At 45.5% G+C, this 17,143-nt stretch overlaps 1 protein-coding gene and 1 long non-coding RNA gene across 3 annotated transcripts in view; both read left to right on the top strand.

Annotated features, from left to right (window-relative positions):
* CRHR2 (corticotropin releasing hormone receptor 2) overlaps nucleotides 1-17,143 on the top strand; it is a 1,496,074-nt gene that overhangs the window by 738,860 nt on the left and 740,071 nt on the right. The gene's annotated exons all lie outside the window — the stretch shown is intronic.
* LOC144786240 (uncharacterized) lies at nucleotides 879-2,462 on the top strand. Its single transcript, XR_013602090.1, has 3 exons — nucleotides 879-1,143; nucleotides 1,232-1,611; nucleotides 2,251-2,462. It is a non-coding gene; the product is annotated as an uncharacterized LOC144786240 (long non-coding RNA).

Here is a 17,143-nt window from a genome sequence, read left to right as displayed (position 1 = left end):
GCCGAAAATCGGTATTTTCGGCTGTTTACCGATCGGAATTGAGCCATCGGGATGTAGGAGGCCGAAATCCGACAAAATCGGTGAAATTACCGAATCGGAAAGTCACCGAGTCGGTAAAATCCCGAATCGGAAAAAATAAGGAATCAGAAAAATCTCCGAATCGGTAGAATACCGAATCGGAGATTTTACAGAATCCTTATTTTTTCCGAATCGGTATTCGACCGAATCGGAGATTTTACAGAATCGTGAACGTACCGATTCGGTATAATTACCGAATCGGTGATAATCTGATTCGTTGTGAAAAGCTGAAGATTGAGCTGTAGGTAAGCACTGAAATACCGAATTTGCTTCAAATTCGGTATTTCAGATTCGGTAATTACCATGGATTGGAATCAGGTGGTAACCAGGTGCAACCTATAAAAAAGGACCCAAAATGCAGTTCTACTTGCAACATGGCAGCTTTCTATGTCATAGCAAGACGGCTACGGCTACAGCAGGAAGGAGAGAGGGAATGGCAGAGAGAGGAGCAGGTGTACAGACAGAGGATCACCCTGTCCATGCTCACTGATACAGAGATCCTACAGAGGTACAGGCTGGACCCAGAGACCATCAGAGACCTCATTAGGGACCTCAAACCCCTGTTGCAGCACCCCACCCCAAGGGCACACGCAATCCCTGTGCATGTGCAGGTGCTATGCTGCCTACACCTGCTGGCGTCTGGCAGCTATCAAAGTGTAGTTGCTGTGGCAGGAGGGGTGACCCAGAGCAGCCTGTCAAGGTTCTTCCACAAGTTCCTTGACGCCATGATCCAGAGGATGGACCAGTACATTTCCTTCCCTGCAACCCATGCAGAACTGGTACAGACTAAAGCTGACTTCTACCAGATGGCAGGATTCCCCCACATCATTGGCTGCATAGACGGCACACACATTCCGATTTGCCCCCCTGCTGACACGGAATACGTATACCGCAATCGGAAGTCACGGCACACCATAAATGTCCAGGTGATTTGCAATGCCAAGGGTGTCATCACTGACCTGGTGGCGAAGTTTCCGGGGAGTACCCACGACTCCTATATCTTCCAGAATAGCGGAATTTATGCACGGCTGATGGCAGGGGAATTTGGTGAAGGATACCTCCTAGGTAAGACACAGTGTCAGACCCCCATAACGTAAATAGCAGTATGAAGTACATGTATGCATGTGAGTAATGTCACCCCTTTTCCTTCTAGGCGACAGTGCATATGCCCTCCGCTCGTTCATTCTCACCCCCTACCTGAACCCCTCAACACCCAGCCAAAGGAGGTATAACCGTGCCCACAAAAGCACGAGGAATGTAGTGGAAAGGACCTTTGGCATCTGGAAGAGCAGGTTCAGATGCCTGCACAAGAGCGGAGGTGCTAGACAATATACCCCCATCACCTGCTGCAAAATAATTGCTGTCTGTGCAATGTTGCACAACCTTGCAGTCAGGAAAGGCACTGAGGTTGAGTTGTCCGACTACGAGGACCCTGACGATGACAATGCTGTGCCACTACCACTACCTGCTGGAGTGTCTGCACCAAGTGACGGCAGATACAGGCGTGAGGAGATAACAGCCAACTATTTCTGAGTGAGTACAGATGCACAGACAGGTCAATGTATGTTTTCCAAAAATAAATTTAATAATGTTGCAACAACGTTACTGCACTGATGTGCAACAACAAAAAAAGTAAACAAGATGTGGTCAAATGTCAATTGTCCGGGTTGCCTCACCCGCCCTGGCAGTCTTATTTCTTGCTGCGCTTAGCAGCCCCACTAGGATGTGGCTCACCCCCTTCTGTATGACCAGCAGCCTCAGCTGAGCGCCTGCTGCTCCGGCGCGGCTCAGACACTGCGCTGGCCGGGCTGCTGCGGCTGCTGCTGTTCCCAGCCTCGCCCAGGCCCAGGGCGGGATTAACAACTGTGTTGGATATCAGTAATGTCTCCATTGCGTTGGTAATGCGGGCCATGCCCCTAGTCACCTCTGCCATGTTCTGGGTGAGGCTGCCCTCCATGTTTGCCCCACGTTGGCATAGCTGGGCGGTTGCAGCAGCAAGGCGGTTCATAGACCTATTCAGCATGCGGGCATCCCTGCGGCGACAGTGCTCGTGTTCATCCATTTTATTGCAGAGCTGGGTGATGGCAGTGGTCATTCGCCCTATACCTGTTGCAATGTCCTTGTTGCTATCAACAAATTTTTGAATCCCTGTGCCATCTCCCCCATCTGCAGGTTGTGCAGCCGCAACTGGCGATGGCAGGCCAAGATTGATTTTGCCTGCATTCTCTGGATTCTGACCATACTGCCCTCCAGCCCTCGGAACACGCTGCCCTCCTGTGCTGGATGTGCACTGCTGGATGCACGTGGCCTCCGGGGATTGCTGCTGCCCTGCTGTGTGTGCTGGGGTGACACAGGTGTTACAGGGTTTTGTGCTGGAGCCTGACCCGCTGCTCCCTCCATGAGGTTTAATGGTGCAACAATTCTCCTCCTGGCAGGAGATGTGGCCGGTGCAGGGTGGGTCTGTGGTGGTGAGTTCTCCGGGGAGAAATGCAATGGGGGCATCTGAGACAGAGACAGTCTGGGGGAGTGTGGTAATGTGAGGGAATGTCCAGTGTCTTCCTCATTGCCCAGGGCGCTGCTGTTGTCCTCCTCCTGTACATGTACACTGGTGCTTGGCACTGCCACCGCACTGGCTGATGGTGCTGGAGCTGGTGCTTGAGTAGCTGCTGCTCCCCCGCCTGATGGTGCCCCTAGGTATAAAGAGGCATTTGTCAACTGATTGCTAATGTATTACATTCACTACTATTAAAACATTGCACATCTCATTACTAATACTTTGATGCAGTATTACAGTTCTTTTTATTACGCTTCTGCAGTGGCATTTTAGGGTACTTTTGCTGACTGCATTTAGCATGATGCATTGATCATGTCTGTTGCTAGCAGTACTGGGCTGGGGTTTGGCTGTGCATTGGGTCTAAAGGGGAGATGTCTGGTATGGTGTGTCAAGTTGCGCATGCTTCTTACCTGTAGCTGTAGCTCGGGATGAGCTATCCAGGTCCCCAATTCCCACAACACTCGTGCGCTCAATGGTATTCGCCACAAGTTCCTCCAGCTCAGTGAGGGGTGGCGCCCGGTTCTTGCCTCCACCAGTTAGTCCAGCCTGCTTGTGCAGCTCGGCAAGTTTCCTTTTAGTGACGCCGCGGATGTCGTAGAACCTCTTTTTGAGGTCGTCCAGGCTCCTGTGGGTGACACCGACAGCGTTTACTCTTTCCCCGATTTCAATCCACAGCTTCCTCTTAGTGCTCTCTGGAACAGTGAGGGACAGCCTTCCATACAGCTGGCTGTGTACCCTCACCACCTCCTCCACCAACACTTGCAGCTCCATGGTGCTGAATTTGCTCTTCCGCTTGCGCTCTGCCTTCTGCCTCTCAGAGCTGCTTGCCATGTTTTACAGGGATCTGGATACTGCTGCTCACTGTGGCTGCTCAGCTCAGGCTGCCTCTCCAGAAAGTTCTGATGAGTTGCACCTGCCTGGCTTGCCACACCCTGTGGGGGAGGTTGCTTCCACCTCATTGGCTGATGGCTTTAGTTTCAGTTTCCTTGCTCGACAAATCGGCATTTACCGAATCGGTAATTGCCGAATCGGAATATACCGAATCGGTAATTGCCGAATCGGTAAATGCCGATTCGGTATTTATAATGCATTCCTATTGGCCTTTTGGCCCAAGGGGTGTATTGCTATTACCGATTCTGTATTTTCCGATTCGGTGGTGGCAGATTCTGTTTATACCGATTCGGAACTTGCCGAATCGGTACGTATCGACTCACGATACCGATTGCTACCGATTCGGAAAATTTCCGAATTTTTTTATCTACATATCATTTACCGATTTTGAAATACCGATTCGGTACGATTCGGTATTTTAAAATCGGTAAATGCGTTTTACCTACATCGGGCCCTAAGTCCTTAGTCTTCTTTTCTGACTTTTCTTTGCTTTCATTTTCTCGATGTTCATAATATTGGGCCATACTGAGAATTACTGACGGGGCAGCCGTAGTCCATGTACTCTCGGCTGCCTGGAGACGGGACATACCTTTGGGGAGCAAATTTGTAACAAACCTATTTACAAACAACCGTATCCCACCTTCCGTGGATAGGTCCTGCCCACTAAAATCCATAAAGACCTTCTCAAATCTGGTAAAGAAATCCAACACACTTTCTTCGTTCTTCTGTTTACAGGCTGTTAATTTGTCCCAATCAACTTTTCTAGGAGGGAGGAGAGTCTGCATGTAAGTAATAATTTTATCTGGTACTGCCAGTACTTCGTCTCTAGGCTTCTCTCCAGGCTTTCGCTCCTTGTCCCAGGCTTTTAGTTGTTCCCACGTCCCTCCTAATTCGGGACCATGGTCCGTGTCATGTATTTGTCTCCAAATGTCTACCGGGATCAAGAGACCAAAGAATAGCTCAATATCGGGTATCGTCATAATAGCAGAATTAGTGGCCTTAGTTAATTCCTTATAGTAAGCAGTGGGATTTTTACGGGGGTCGGGGAGCTGAGCTTTTAGATTGAGGACCTCGCTTCATTTTCAAGGGGTATAAACCCATTGTTCCTGAAACCTGGCATCCACGTGAGCCCTAGTTACCACGTTATTGGCATCCCTTAATTCAGGTAATTCGGGATAAAAGAGGGGGTGCACCTCTCTCATGGGGTGCTGTGCTCCCCAGTCGGCACACTTTTGGTGCATTCGTTCACGATAATGTACAAACGTTTCTACATTCTGATATACCTCATCAGCCTGTAATTGGAATTTATGAGCTCGATCTCTTATATCACGCAGTATTTGAGGAGGGAGTCCCTCTTCGAAACACTGTTCCCACAGTGAAATTAATCGGATCGCCATGTTCTCCAAAGCCAGTTGCTGTGCAACGGGTTCAAAATCTTTCATGGTGGTCCAAATGTCTTCCAGAGTGTAAATGGCATTTCGCATCCACTGGGATGCCTGAACTACTATGGCTCTCCTTTCTTCTGCACCCAACAGCGACCTAGTATAGACTCGTTGATCACTCAAGTCAGGTCTAAGGCATTTGGGCGTGGTGTCTAGGCAAGCCGTATATCGAGGATCTATAGCGGACTGAATCGGAGGGGAGAGAAATACGGGGTGCGAAGGGGAGGGGACAGCCGCGTCCGGCTGAAAATATATCAAGGGTGAGGTAGTTTGTCGAAGAGTGGGAGGAGGGAGTAACGCACTCCATACTGATCCGTCAGCAGGGGCCGTCGCACTCCATACTGATCTGTCAGCAGGGGCCGTGGCAACCGTTCCCACCGGTGCTCCAACGGCCGATGCTGCTCCAAGTTGGTCTGATCGTACCAAAGGCACGGGGCATAAGGAGGGGGTGGTCGGGCTTCTAATAAGTCCTCTAATTCGTCTCCAGTGTCAGGTCGAGCCACATAACTTTTGCCCGTCTCTAAACGGAACTGCCTATCCATTTGTACAATGTTCTCTTCCACCTTCCCTTTATCATAAGCTATAGCTTTCTGGGTGACTGTCTGTCCTGATTTAAGCTTTCCCAATTTCTCTTCTCTTATCCGTCATCGTTTTGCCTCCTTCAACCATAAGTTCAAGGAATCAAACATCGACTGGCGGCTTTTCTTCATAAATAGTTTATTCTGGATGTAGTTAATCTTTTTCTCGTCAAATGACCCCGTTAGAGGCCATTGCAAATCGGAATTGTCTTTAGTATACTTATGCCAAAGCGTGTTAAACAAAATCGGTTGAAGACCGTGTTTCACATACATATCAAAACTGGGACTGCCTTCGGGAGGGCAGGCTGTCTTTCTTCCAGCCGTGTACCTCGCCGGCAGCAGCACCCAAAACATATTTTACTAAAACAAGGCATTATAATAATATTCACACAATTCTACTCACATATTCCAGAAACCATTCACAGTCGGACGCGTCCCTCTCACCACTCACACTCTCGTATTCTTCTATTTTCTCGCAATAAAGTGCTGTAAAGTGTCGCAAGGCAAATACTTATTCTATGCAAATGACGTCTTCAAAAACGAACAGAGCCCGTCAACTCCTGTTCGGGGAATTGATTCAAAAGAATTCCGGACCAACAAAATTCAACCACAAAAGAAACAGTCACCAGACTGTTCTGAGATCACCTGATAGGCGAACCACGAACCCTCTTACAGGCCATCCCATGGTCCTGTTCTGGTTGGCCGGGCGTCTGGGCACGTAGCTCAGAACCCTAGCTTACCCAGTTGCTCCCAGGGCTTTCCCGAAGAGGATTTGACCGAGCGAGTAACTCCGTACACCGCCAAGACACCGGGTGTGGTCTCAAATTTTCACCAAACAAGTCCGTGAAGTATCTACCCGCACAGCCACTTCGCCGCAACGTCAGACCCCCAGATTCCCATGTGGTCTGGCTTCCCCGGCCACCAACATAAGCAGTTAACCGCTACCAAAAAAACACTTCTTCCAGGTGTTTCTCCTCCAATACAATCAAAATTCACTCACCTGATGCACTCAGATTGATTGCGAATTCTCCACTGCCGACTCCTAAGCAGACTGGCACAGTCTGTTTGTCTTTCGGGTTAAGCCCGTAGGACTCCGGCGTAGGGTCTTCAGCAGCTGGGAGGGATACTGGGCTCGAGAGTGGAATTACTTGTTTTCGTACCACAAACGGGTGTTTCAAATCAGGATCCTCTTTCTGTCCACCCACTCGGCCAGAACTCCTCCTTGTCCCTCTACTCCTGTTTACAGGAGGAGACGACCCTATCACGGAGTCCCGGCGGAGTCGCCAACTGAAGGAACCAAAAATATTATACTAGTGGACTATACTCACCAATAGCCCATATACCTTATTCATGAATAATAAATCAGTCGGCAATGGAGAAAGTTTAATCGTTTATTCTGCAAATACGAACCCTGACAGGGGAGCCTCAGTCTACACAACCCTCGGAGGTGCGCAGAGGAGACTGACTACATACAATTGATACCAAGCATATATACATTTTACACACCCCACAATGTCACCTTACTAGGAAAGATACAACTTGTCAGTGAGCCAGCAGGAAGACCCATATAAGGCACAATTGATTGATGGTAGCTAGGCTTAAGCTATTCCGGGGGCAGGTCAGTAAGGTGCCTCCCTTTCTATCTGTAGCTCGGGGAGTGCAAGAACGGGATCTGCTAGAATGTGCGCATCCCACAAGAAGGGCAGGTGTGACCTTGGGTTTCCCTGAGCTACATGCTAGCAAGTGGAGCAGATAGCTAAGCCAGCCATCATGGTTTCGTGCAGAAAGCTTAATCACGTGATTTCAGGGAAACAGTACTTGAAATAGAGAAACGAAACAATCATGGCTCCAGTCACGTCAATAGGTTTAAGCGGTACACAAGTGAATCATTCACAAATACAATAATACAATGATATAATGCAATGCTAACGTGCGGTTATAAGGTTATATTGTATATACTAGGCCAATATCATGTATTTATCATATTTATACCCCATCAGGGGACAGCTTTGGATCTTCGACCTTTTGTCTGGTGACCAGCTGGATTGGCCCAGGTCCAAGCACATCTGCTCCCCTTGCCTTCCTTTGATTGAATTTTAGTAGGCTGCTTAATCTCAGCTATGCTAGTGGTGGCTAACATTAGCCCTTCTTCTCTTTTCTTTTTCCCTTAGATGCCTTGGAATTAATGTAGGTACCTTTACACTGACCTCATACTTCCCAACATTGGTTTCAGTTAGTTTGACATTAGGGTTAATTTCAAGTTTTCCTCTTTATCAGGAAGGAGTCATCCTTTTTTGTGTTCCCTTGTCCTGATGAGGACCTAGAGTCAGGAAGGTCAAAACGCTGTTGCCTTGTATCAGCGAAATTGGGATTGAGAACTATAGCATGTCTTTTTATTTGTAGTATAAAAAAAAGTTCATGTATAATATTGCTTCTTAAATACTTCCAGGTTTACAGTGTTTTTCCTTTCTTACATGTTTCACTTGCACCATTTCAACCATTTAAACCTTGCACAAGCACAGTGTGTTCACTTTGCACTTAATACACAACTTAAAAACCATGGGTGTTGCTGGAATATAATCTCTGTAAAGTCTAAATCTATGTTTTTTATGTTAATATAACTACATGAAAACAAAATGTTAAGATTGTGTGTGTTTTGTAATTAATTCCCTATAAAAAAAAATGTGTACCCTCTCATTGACTGCCATTGAGACATTGTTGCATGATACTGTACCCATCCAGGTTTCGACTTGGGATATGGTTTTCGCATGTAGTTTCACACACATCTTTCTGAAAGGGGCATTTTTCGAATTACAATTTAAAATCCTATTTTACCAAAAGCTACGATTTAAATTGTAATTCCAGAGACAACTTGAAGGAGCTACCTGTTCCCATTTTGAAAATTACACTTATAAAATGTAATAAGGTAACTCTAATGTTATCCTGTGGCAGAGGTTGGCATTGCAGTAGGTCTAACAACAGCTCTTCAAAAAGGTTTGTGATAAACCAGGACTCCTTTCATTTTCCCTGCAGTTTTTGCGTTTTTAAGTTTATGTAAGTTTTCATTTTTTTATTATCAATGTTCAACTGTTCACAACACCCCAAAACATTCATGTGAAATTAGAAGATATTTTTTGCTCTTTATTGTGTGAGGTTTGGTACTTTGAGGAGATTGTATGCCTAATGTTTGTGCGTATTGCTATAAGAATAGGAAATTAATATACTTTCACTACAAGTTATTTGATCTGCTTAACTAGATTATTTTGAAAAGATAAACAGATGAATGTTGCAGATAATTGACATGCCGTCTGCATTGTGATTTGCTCACTTGCTTTTTTTCAAATTCCACTACTTCATAGTTTTTTGTAACTTATATGTAAGTTATGTAACTTATTTTTGAGAAGAGCTATTTCCTTTGCTGATCCTAGTTCAGAGTTACTTTTTCGGATATTTTCTTCGTAGGCTGTATTCATATATTTGCTTGCTAAATTTTCTCTTTTTCCTTACTGAATGCTAGACTTCTGTCATGGCGTATTTTGTTTTTGTTCAAAAGAAATCCCTAGTGAACCATGAATGATCCAATCGTCTTGGCTCCAGGGTGTTCCATGAACCTTTGACGAAAAGATAATCTGTACGGTTAGGGGACTACTGTATGCAGGTTCATACTTGCATACAAAAATACATACTTATATGTATATTTTTATAGTGCAGCTTTAGCTAGAGAACGAGTAATGAACATGGTACAATACTTTTGCCGTGAGAATTAAACTCGGAGTGAAATAGAATCTGGAACAAATCACAGTAATGTTTGGAAACACATGCAGATTCCAAGGTTCAAAGAAATGGTACGTTATGTGGCACTTGCGGCATTGCGCTAATTTTGTGTATTATAACGTGTGCTGCAAGCTGTACATCACAGGAATTTGGGCCAGATTGGCTAAGATTCTGCGACACTATTGAATGAGTTTTTTGGTGCATGCTCAACGTAAAATTCATTTCGGTATTTACAAAGCTGCACAAAGCCCAATTTTGTGGCTTTTCATGTCTTTGTAAAACAAAAGTAACACAATGCAGTGCATGGTGCTGCCTTTCATTACCCTGGGTCATGGTGACATTACAAGGGAAAGAGCATAGGCATTTCCGTGTTTCCACCTATGTATTTTGACACAAACTCATATTCACTAAAATCAGTAAACATGGATTTGGGCCATATTCGTGGGTTTACCAGAGGCGTAAGAATGACATATATCTTTATTTCTCCTCTTTATTTCCTCGTTGGATGTGTTGTTCATTCTGCAGAACACATACAAAGACGAATACGCCCCTAAGAATAGTTTTTGTATAGGAAGAGTCCTTCCTACACAAAAAGTATTCTCACCACAACGCAGGCACAATTGCGTTGTGGCACAATGGGGTTATATGTTATTACAACGAACTCCGTTGTAACGCGTGCCTTTACCACGCATGCGTTACAACGGAATACTATTTTCACGCATAACCTTCTCCACGTTTTTTCCGTGGTGACGTGTTACGTAATAAAAAAAAACGTCCGTTTCCTTACTCTACGATGCCGATTCCCTGCACTTCTCTAATTAAGGTTAGTGGGTTTTTTTAGGGGGGGAAACCCCCCCTCACCCCCCATTTTTTAATTGTACCCTTTACCACACATGGCTTTACTACGTACCTCGTAGTAAACGTATGCGTGGTAAAGGTTTTCGTTGTAACCACGCATGCGTTGTAATGCATGCGTGGTTAAGCTTTTCGTTGAAACGGCCGCGTTGTAGTGGCCGTTTCCCGCACAATGGGTGCTAGGCAGCTAGAAGTGCAGCACCTTTAGAAAATATCTTAGTAGATATGGTGCATTTATGGCCCCTGCCCCTACTGCATTACATTTTGTAAAAAATTAGTGAATCTGCTCCTAAGGGTCCTATCAAGACCCTGCTGTTCACTTGCTGCTGAATCTGTGTGTTTCTTGGGGTGCCTCGGCAGAGCAGCTGCCATTGCTGTTGGGGTGACTGGATATGACTGTCACAGATTTATTTTGCTTGCAGTTGTGATGCAGCCATTTCCAGTTCCTCACTGAACGACCAACAACTGGGCTCATGTGAGAAAAGGAAGGGCAGGAAGAAGCCAATAGAGATAAAAAAATGGCACTTAGATCTTTGTCTAGCAATATTTTCGGAATAACGTTGCCTTCTCCCCAGTGAGGCGAGTGAGCCAAGGAATAAAAAGCTTTGCATACCTTCCGATGTATAATTGTAAATGATAAGCCAGTATAAAAAACAACACCGCTTGAATTAAATGCGATGGAGGAGCTGCGGCATAGAAGACATGAGGCCAAATGCAACCTTATAAAATACAAAAGCATGTTTGCACCTTAAATGATGCTAGAGAGGAGGAAAGTCAGTTTCTGCAATGAAGCAACCCGAACCAGCAGGGAACTTTAGGCTGTGTGGAAACAGGATTATAGTCTGCTCAGGGGTGTATCGCTGGCCCCTGTGGAGTAGAGGGGCACTTAACCCTTTAGGGAGCCCCCAACTATTTAAGACGGTTCAATTAAGCCAATGACCAATGAATATCTGTAGGATACTGGATTCTTGGGGGTACCTCATCTCATTCTGCAGAGGGCCCCCATCATTTTACGGTATGCCACTGAGCCCGCTCTCTCTCTCTGCAGACATTACAGTTTGCACACATTCAGCTCGTGTCTTGCATCAGTGATTACCTTCTACTTGCAGAGTCTTCTTTCAAGGATAACAGTCTTTAAGAGATATAAATGCTTCTTTGGTGTTATATGGATAACCTGTCTTGCTGTTTCCAGCAATTGTCTGAATTCCATCCCCACCGACCTGCAATTTAAGTTTGCTCCAAGCCAAGGTTATAAAAGGCACCCTAAACTGATCTGCTTAATCTTTTGTAGCTCTTTTTGAGACAAAGGAAGATAGTGTGCACAGTACACTTTAAGATATAGACTGTTAACATATGTCTCGCACTTATGACTGCAGCACTGTCAAAAATGAAACATGAAACTGCCTGTGAGAAATGGGGTTTCTGTTTGGCCTTCCACACGCCTTCCACACGAGTTCCACGCCTTCCACAACCCATCACTCTAGTCAAGCCAAGCTATGTAAACAAATGAGATACCCTGTGCTCACCCTCTGGCAGCTTGGCATAAAGCAAGCAGGCTTATTTAAAGAGGCAATGTGTAAAGTATGTGTGCAACAAACATACAGTAACACAATGAATACACCACAAAAAGACTTTATTTTTAGATCACATGTAAACTTTTCCAGATATACTGATTCACAAATATCACATTAAATGCACCAATTAGCGCTGATGCTTGAAAGAACCTGTGCTTCTATCAGGTTCATGTCTATAAGCGTGTTAGTTGAAGTATGACAATCTCTGGCAGAAATTGACAAAAACAACTGTTCAACCATTGGAGCGAGAAACAGGAAGAGGGGTCGGAGCACCCCGCTTCACCCCCCAGCAAAGTTTGCCTCCGGCATTCTGGTAAATGCAGTCTCATGTTGCTTGCTTTGCTATAATATTTACAAGTGTTTCGCCAGAGTTGCCGGGGATAGTGCTGATCTCTAAACATGTGTTTCTGGTTCTTTAACCATCATCATCAGTAGAGATTACAGGCTTAAAATTTGGGGTTTGCTGAGTAGGCTGCCAAACATTACATCAGGTCATGTACCTCTCACTGGCGCGCGGGTGCTTCTTCCATGAGCTCGTCAGCTCAATTACTCACGGGAGCTAGTAGAGATGCACCTAAGAAGGTTCCCTTGAGCCACTGAGCTGACGAGCTAGTGGAGATGCACCTGTGCGCCTGTGAGAAGTACTGAGACCTGTAAGAAATTTGGCAGCCTGCTCAGCAACCCCTGGTGAAAATCATTTTGGATCTCTACTGATGATGGATAAAATCCAGAAACACATGTGTCTAGAGATGACAGCACTAATCTGCACCAACATTGGTAGAGTACTCCAGCAAAATACCAATTAAGCGTGAACTGCAAACTGCATTTACCATAATGCTAAGGTGCAAACTGTGCTGGGAGGTCAGCAGTGTGCTCCCAACCATGCCTGTTTAAAAAGGCTCCCATGAGCCACTGAGCTGACGAGCTTGTGGAGATGCACCTCTGCGCCTGTGAGAGGTACTGAGACCTGCAAGAATGTTGGCAGCCTGCTCAGCAACCCCAGATGAAAATCGTTTTTTGATCTCTACTGATGACGGATAAAATCCAGAAACACGTCTAGAGATGACAGCACTAAAGTGTGCCAACTTTGGTAGAACACTCCAGCAAAATACCTAGTAAGCGTGAACTGCAAACTGCATTTACCATAATGCTAAGGAGATGAACTGTGCTGGGAGGTCAGCAGTGTGCTCCCATCCCTTCCCTTTGGAGCAAGAAACCATGCTCCAAAGAGTCTTGTGGGTAAATTTACAGAGTTAAAGGGGGTAAACTCAGGGCCCAAGATTCGACAGTACAAGAGTCCTCACCCGGACCCTAGCGACCATGAAATGGCAAATTCCACCACCTTAGGGCAGGCAGTGCAGCTCCAGGGACCACATGGGTCCCTACGATCACTATACCTTTTACTGGACTGGCCAGTGAGTGCAGGCAGGCTGCTGGTAATGACTATCTTGAAGATGGGGATCCTCAGGTAGCAATCTCCTGCCTGGAGGGTGTGGCGAGCTATTATAGTACAGTGCTGGTGTGTAGCAAGCTAGTTAGGTGGCTTCTCTCAGGCGCAGCAGAAGGCGGGGCTCAGCCTTACATTGGCAACCACCAGCAATAAATAAGTGGCAAACTGGGCTACTGTGTGGCAGCTAGTCCGGATTCTGCTGTAGGTCGGCAAGAAATGCGGGTCTTCTAGTGGCGCACGGAGCACTTTTATGTGGTTAAATGGCTCATCTCTACCACATGGAGTTCTCTTTTGAGGGCAGAGCAGGGCTGGTTCTATCCAAATGGCGCTTACAGAGGAAGTAATAAAAACAGGAAGATGAATTCTTTGATGGCCCTGAGACTTCAGGGAACAGGGGACAAACCAACAAGTCCTTGGAGAGCACTTGAAGTCACAATGTAGAGGTAGCAGGCAGTAGGCCAGCACAGTAAGGTAGGTAGCAAAATTATAGTCCCTCCTGCAGCTCAACGAGCAGAAGGCCAACACAACAGTGCAGTTAGCAAAGTGGTATAGCAGTCCCTCTGGCAATGTTCCGATGTAGAGCCAGCGATATCTGGTTACTGGTCCAAAAATGTCTGAACAGAAAGGGTCAGAAACCCAATCCTTATACCCCAAAGTGTCTTTGGTGTAAAGGTTGACTTCAAAAGAGCTCTCTGAAGTACACAAGGATCCCTTTCAACCCTGTCATGTCTGTCAGGCTAACCCGAGGGGTGGTGGTAAATCAGTGCTTTGTGTGTGGAAAGGACACTACCTTTTGAAGTATGTGTCAGCCCCTACTATTCCTCCTGCCCTGGAAGAACCATCAAAATGCAGATGAATGCAGATGAGTGCTCAGAATTCAAAAGAGTCTCACCCTCCTGTGTTTGTGACTTTTTAGAAGGAATGCACAAAGCGTAGCTGTCACCCACCCCAGACATGTATTGTAGACAGAATGTCAGGAACAAAGAGCAGTAAGTACAGAGAAAGGTGCACTTTCTAAAAGTGGCATTTCTAATCCAGTAATGTTAAATCCAACTTCACCAGTAAATAGGATTGATCACTACTATGCAAAACATATGAAACATAAAAAAGCAATTCCTCTCTGATCAGGAATTCCATCTTAAAAGTGTGTTAAGGAATTCCTAATGCTGGCGTATTAGAGGGTACAGTACACAGTAGTAAAAAATGAAATAGGCTGCTTTTCACTACCAGGATACGCAAAACATACAAGTACATGTCCTACATTTTACTTACATAGCACCCTGTCCTTAGGGCTTACTAGGGCTTACCTTAGGGGTGACAAGGGAAGTTTAAGGCTTGCAAAGTAGTTTTAAATGTCAAGTTGATGTGGCGGTAAACTGCACACACAGGCACTGCATTGGCAGGTCTGAGGAAGGTGTGAAAGGCTATTTCTGTGGATGGCACAGTCAGTGCTGCAGACCCACTAGTAGCATTTAATTTACAGGTCCTGGGTATAAGGTCTTCCAAATTAGAAGGGACTTACAAGTAAATCAATGACGGCAAACAGGTGTAAACCAACAATACCATTTGAGAGAGCACATGCGCTTTAGCAAGAATTAGCAGTGGTAAAGTGCTCAGAGTCCTGAAGCCAATAAAAAGAAGGTCAGAAAATGGGAGGAGGAAGCAAAATATTTGGGGTTACCCTTCAGATAGGGCCATTTTCCAACACTGCCCATCAACAAAATAAACAGTTTCATAAAATAAATAATTTTATGTAACACTCAGTGCTGCTTCTAACCACTAGAACCTGTAAGTAGCAGGTTATTTAACATTACTCAACTTGCCCAACCTATAAGCATGAAAGGCAGAAACAGGCATGACAGGATTTGACTTTGTAAGTTGTGAATCACTGCATTTGAATACCCACCACAAATAATTCTCACAATCCTTGTCCAGGCGAATCACTAAAATCACTAAATAAACCTGTGCCTAATCTTCTGGCAGTTTGGCACAAAGCAGTCAGACTTAACTTAGAGACAATGTGTTAAATAATTATGCAGCACTCAAACAGTAATAAAGTGCAAAGACAACGCAAGAAAAATCACAAACCAATTAAAAAAACTAGAGTCTCTTTAAATAAATGTTAATAAATAAAATTACATCAACATGACAAAAATTCAATAAGTAGAACTGGAGATATACATTTATTAACTTTCTACTAAAAATAACACAAAAAAGCACAAAGTGCCAAACATGGTTATCTGGTCGCAGTAGACCAGATCAAAGTAAAAAATGCATGCCGACTGCGATGGAGTGCAGAGTGGTAACAGAGACCAGGTTTGTCCCGGTGGAAAGTTTACCATCTGTCTTAGAAACCGTTATGGAGAACAAGTGGCCATTAACTAGATGACAGATGGGTAAGCTGCAAGCTAGATTAAAAGTGGGCTGGACAATGGTGGGTGGCTGAAGATCTCAGCAGGTGAAGTCCGAAGTCAGTGTCCAGGTAGGCCTCAACTTTGATGGGCTGCTGCTGGTAAGCATTCCTGATTTTTTTTTGTATACAGATTTTATTGATTTTGTATCATCAAACAACCATTGCCAGACATGTAACATACATCACACGGTTTCTACATAAATGTTGAAAGAACTTTTAGTCAAGCAATGCAAGGGGACTATGTACAAGCCCAGTGCACCACAGGAATGTCACTTTTAATGTTGTTCTGGCAGCGCACTGGGCCTATCCATATCTACGAGGCCACATAGAGCCACCCAGCTTGGCTTTTCATGGCCTCGTATATATGGTGTGATGCAATGTAGCGCAAGTCCCTGTGTTGCCTCACACTGTGATGGAGAGGCGTGCCATGGGGGAAACATCCTTTACAACGCAACTTTTACCACGCAGTGCCTTTACGACGCAACTTTTACAACACAAACCATTACAACGCATTGCACTGGGGGGCGCTCTAGGATAGGGAATAAGTTTAATTTACTATCCAACACCTTCCCTAGTGTCCATGGGGACTGGAGTTGGAATAGTAAATTAAACTATTCACTATCCAGCACCCCAAAGCGCTATGCGTTGTAAAGGTTTGCGTTGTAAAAACCGCGTTGGAAAGGCATGCGTGGTAAAAGCATGCGTTGTAATGTCATACATCCGTGCCATGGGCATTACAGTGGGTGTTCATCATGGTGCAACAGTGCGTGCGTTGGCGCAAGGCAGCCATTTGTACGCCAGCTCTGTGGAAGAGGACAGGAATGCGCCCTAACTTATAGATACATCGCATTCCTACCTTTTTGTTTTGACGTATGGCAGCACAGCAGGAAGGCTTGTGGCACAACCCTATGCCAAAACTTTGTAAATGAGGCCCCACATCTTTACAAACAACTCCCTTTCCCCACACCTCTACCATTGCGCACCAGGATAAATGGACTAGTTTTGAGGGGGTTGGGCAATGAGGTGAAGACTGTAGGTGTCCTCTCAAGCCATATATTATAGTTTCATTCGACCATTCAGGGCCGGCTCTAGGCTCACGGAGGCCTTGAGCAGGGAGTGCAGGTAGGGGGCCCGAGGCCGCCAAATCCCTGCCAGGGGCTGCAACGCAAATATGTATCTAAGGATATATATTGGCGTGGCGGCCCCTGGGGTTTGGCGGCCCTGTGCAGGTGCACAGCTTGCACATGCCTTAGGCCGACCCTGGACCATTGGTTCACCAGTAATTGCACCCTTGCTAATAGAACCCTTCTATAGTAACAGGGTATCATAGAGTGTCTGGGGAAGAGTCAGTAAGGGGATCAACCGGATGTGTAAGCTCTTCTGTTAAGCTCTCCCATGCTCTGGCAACCTCAAGGGATCCTTGGCCAGGTCAGGCTTCATGGAGTAGTATCACTCCCACACAGTCAGCTCATCGTTTGTACTGTTTTTTTTATGTCAGTAACCTAGAACCTCCTATCGATTTCCATTATCCAGT

The sequence above is a fragment of the Lissotriton helveticus genome, chromosome 10 (assembly GCF_964261635.1).
Source record: "Lissotriton helveticus chromosome 10, aLisHel1.1, whole genome shotgun sequence".
NCBI classification, from domain to species: Eukaryota; Metazoa; Chordata; class Amphibia; order Caudata; family Salamandridae; genus Lissotriton; species Lissotriton helveticus.
The sequence above is the reverse complement of the archived record's forward strand: the minus strand, read 5'-3'. Positions and strand labels throughout refer to the sequence as shown.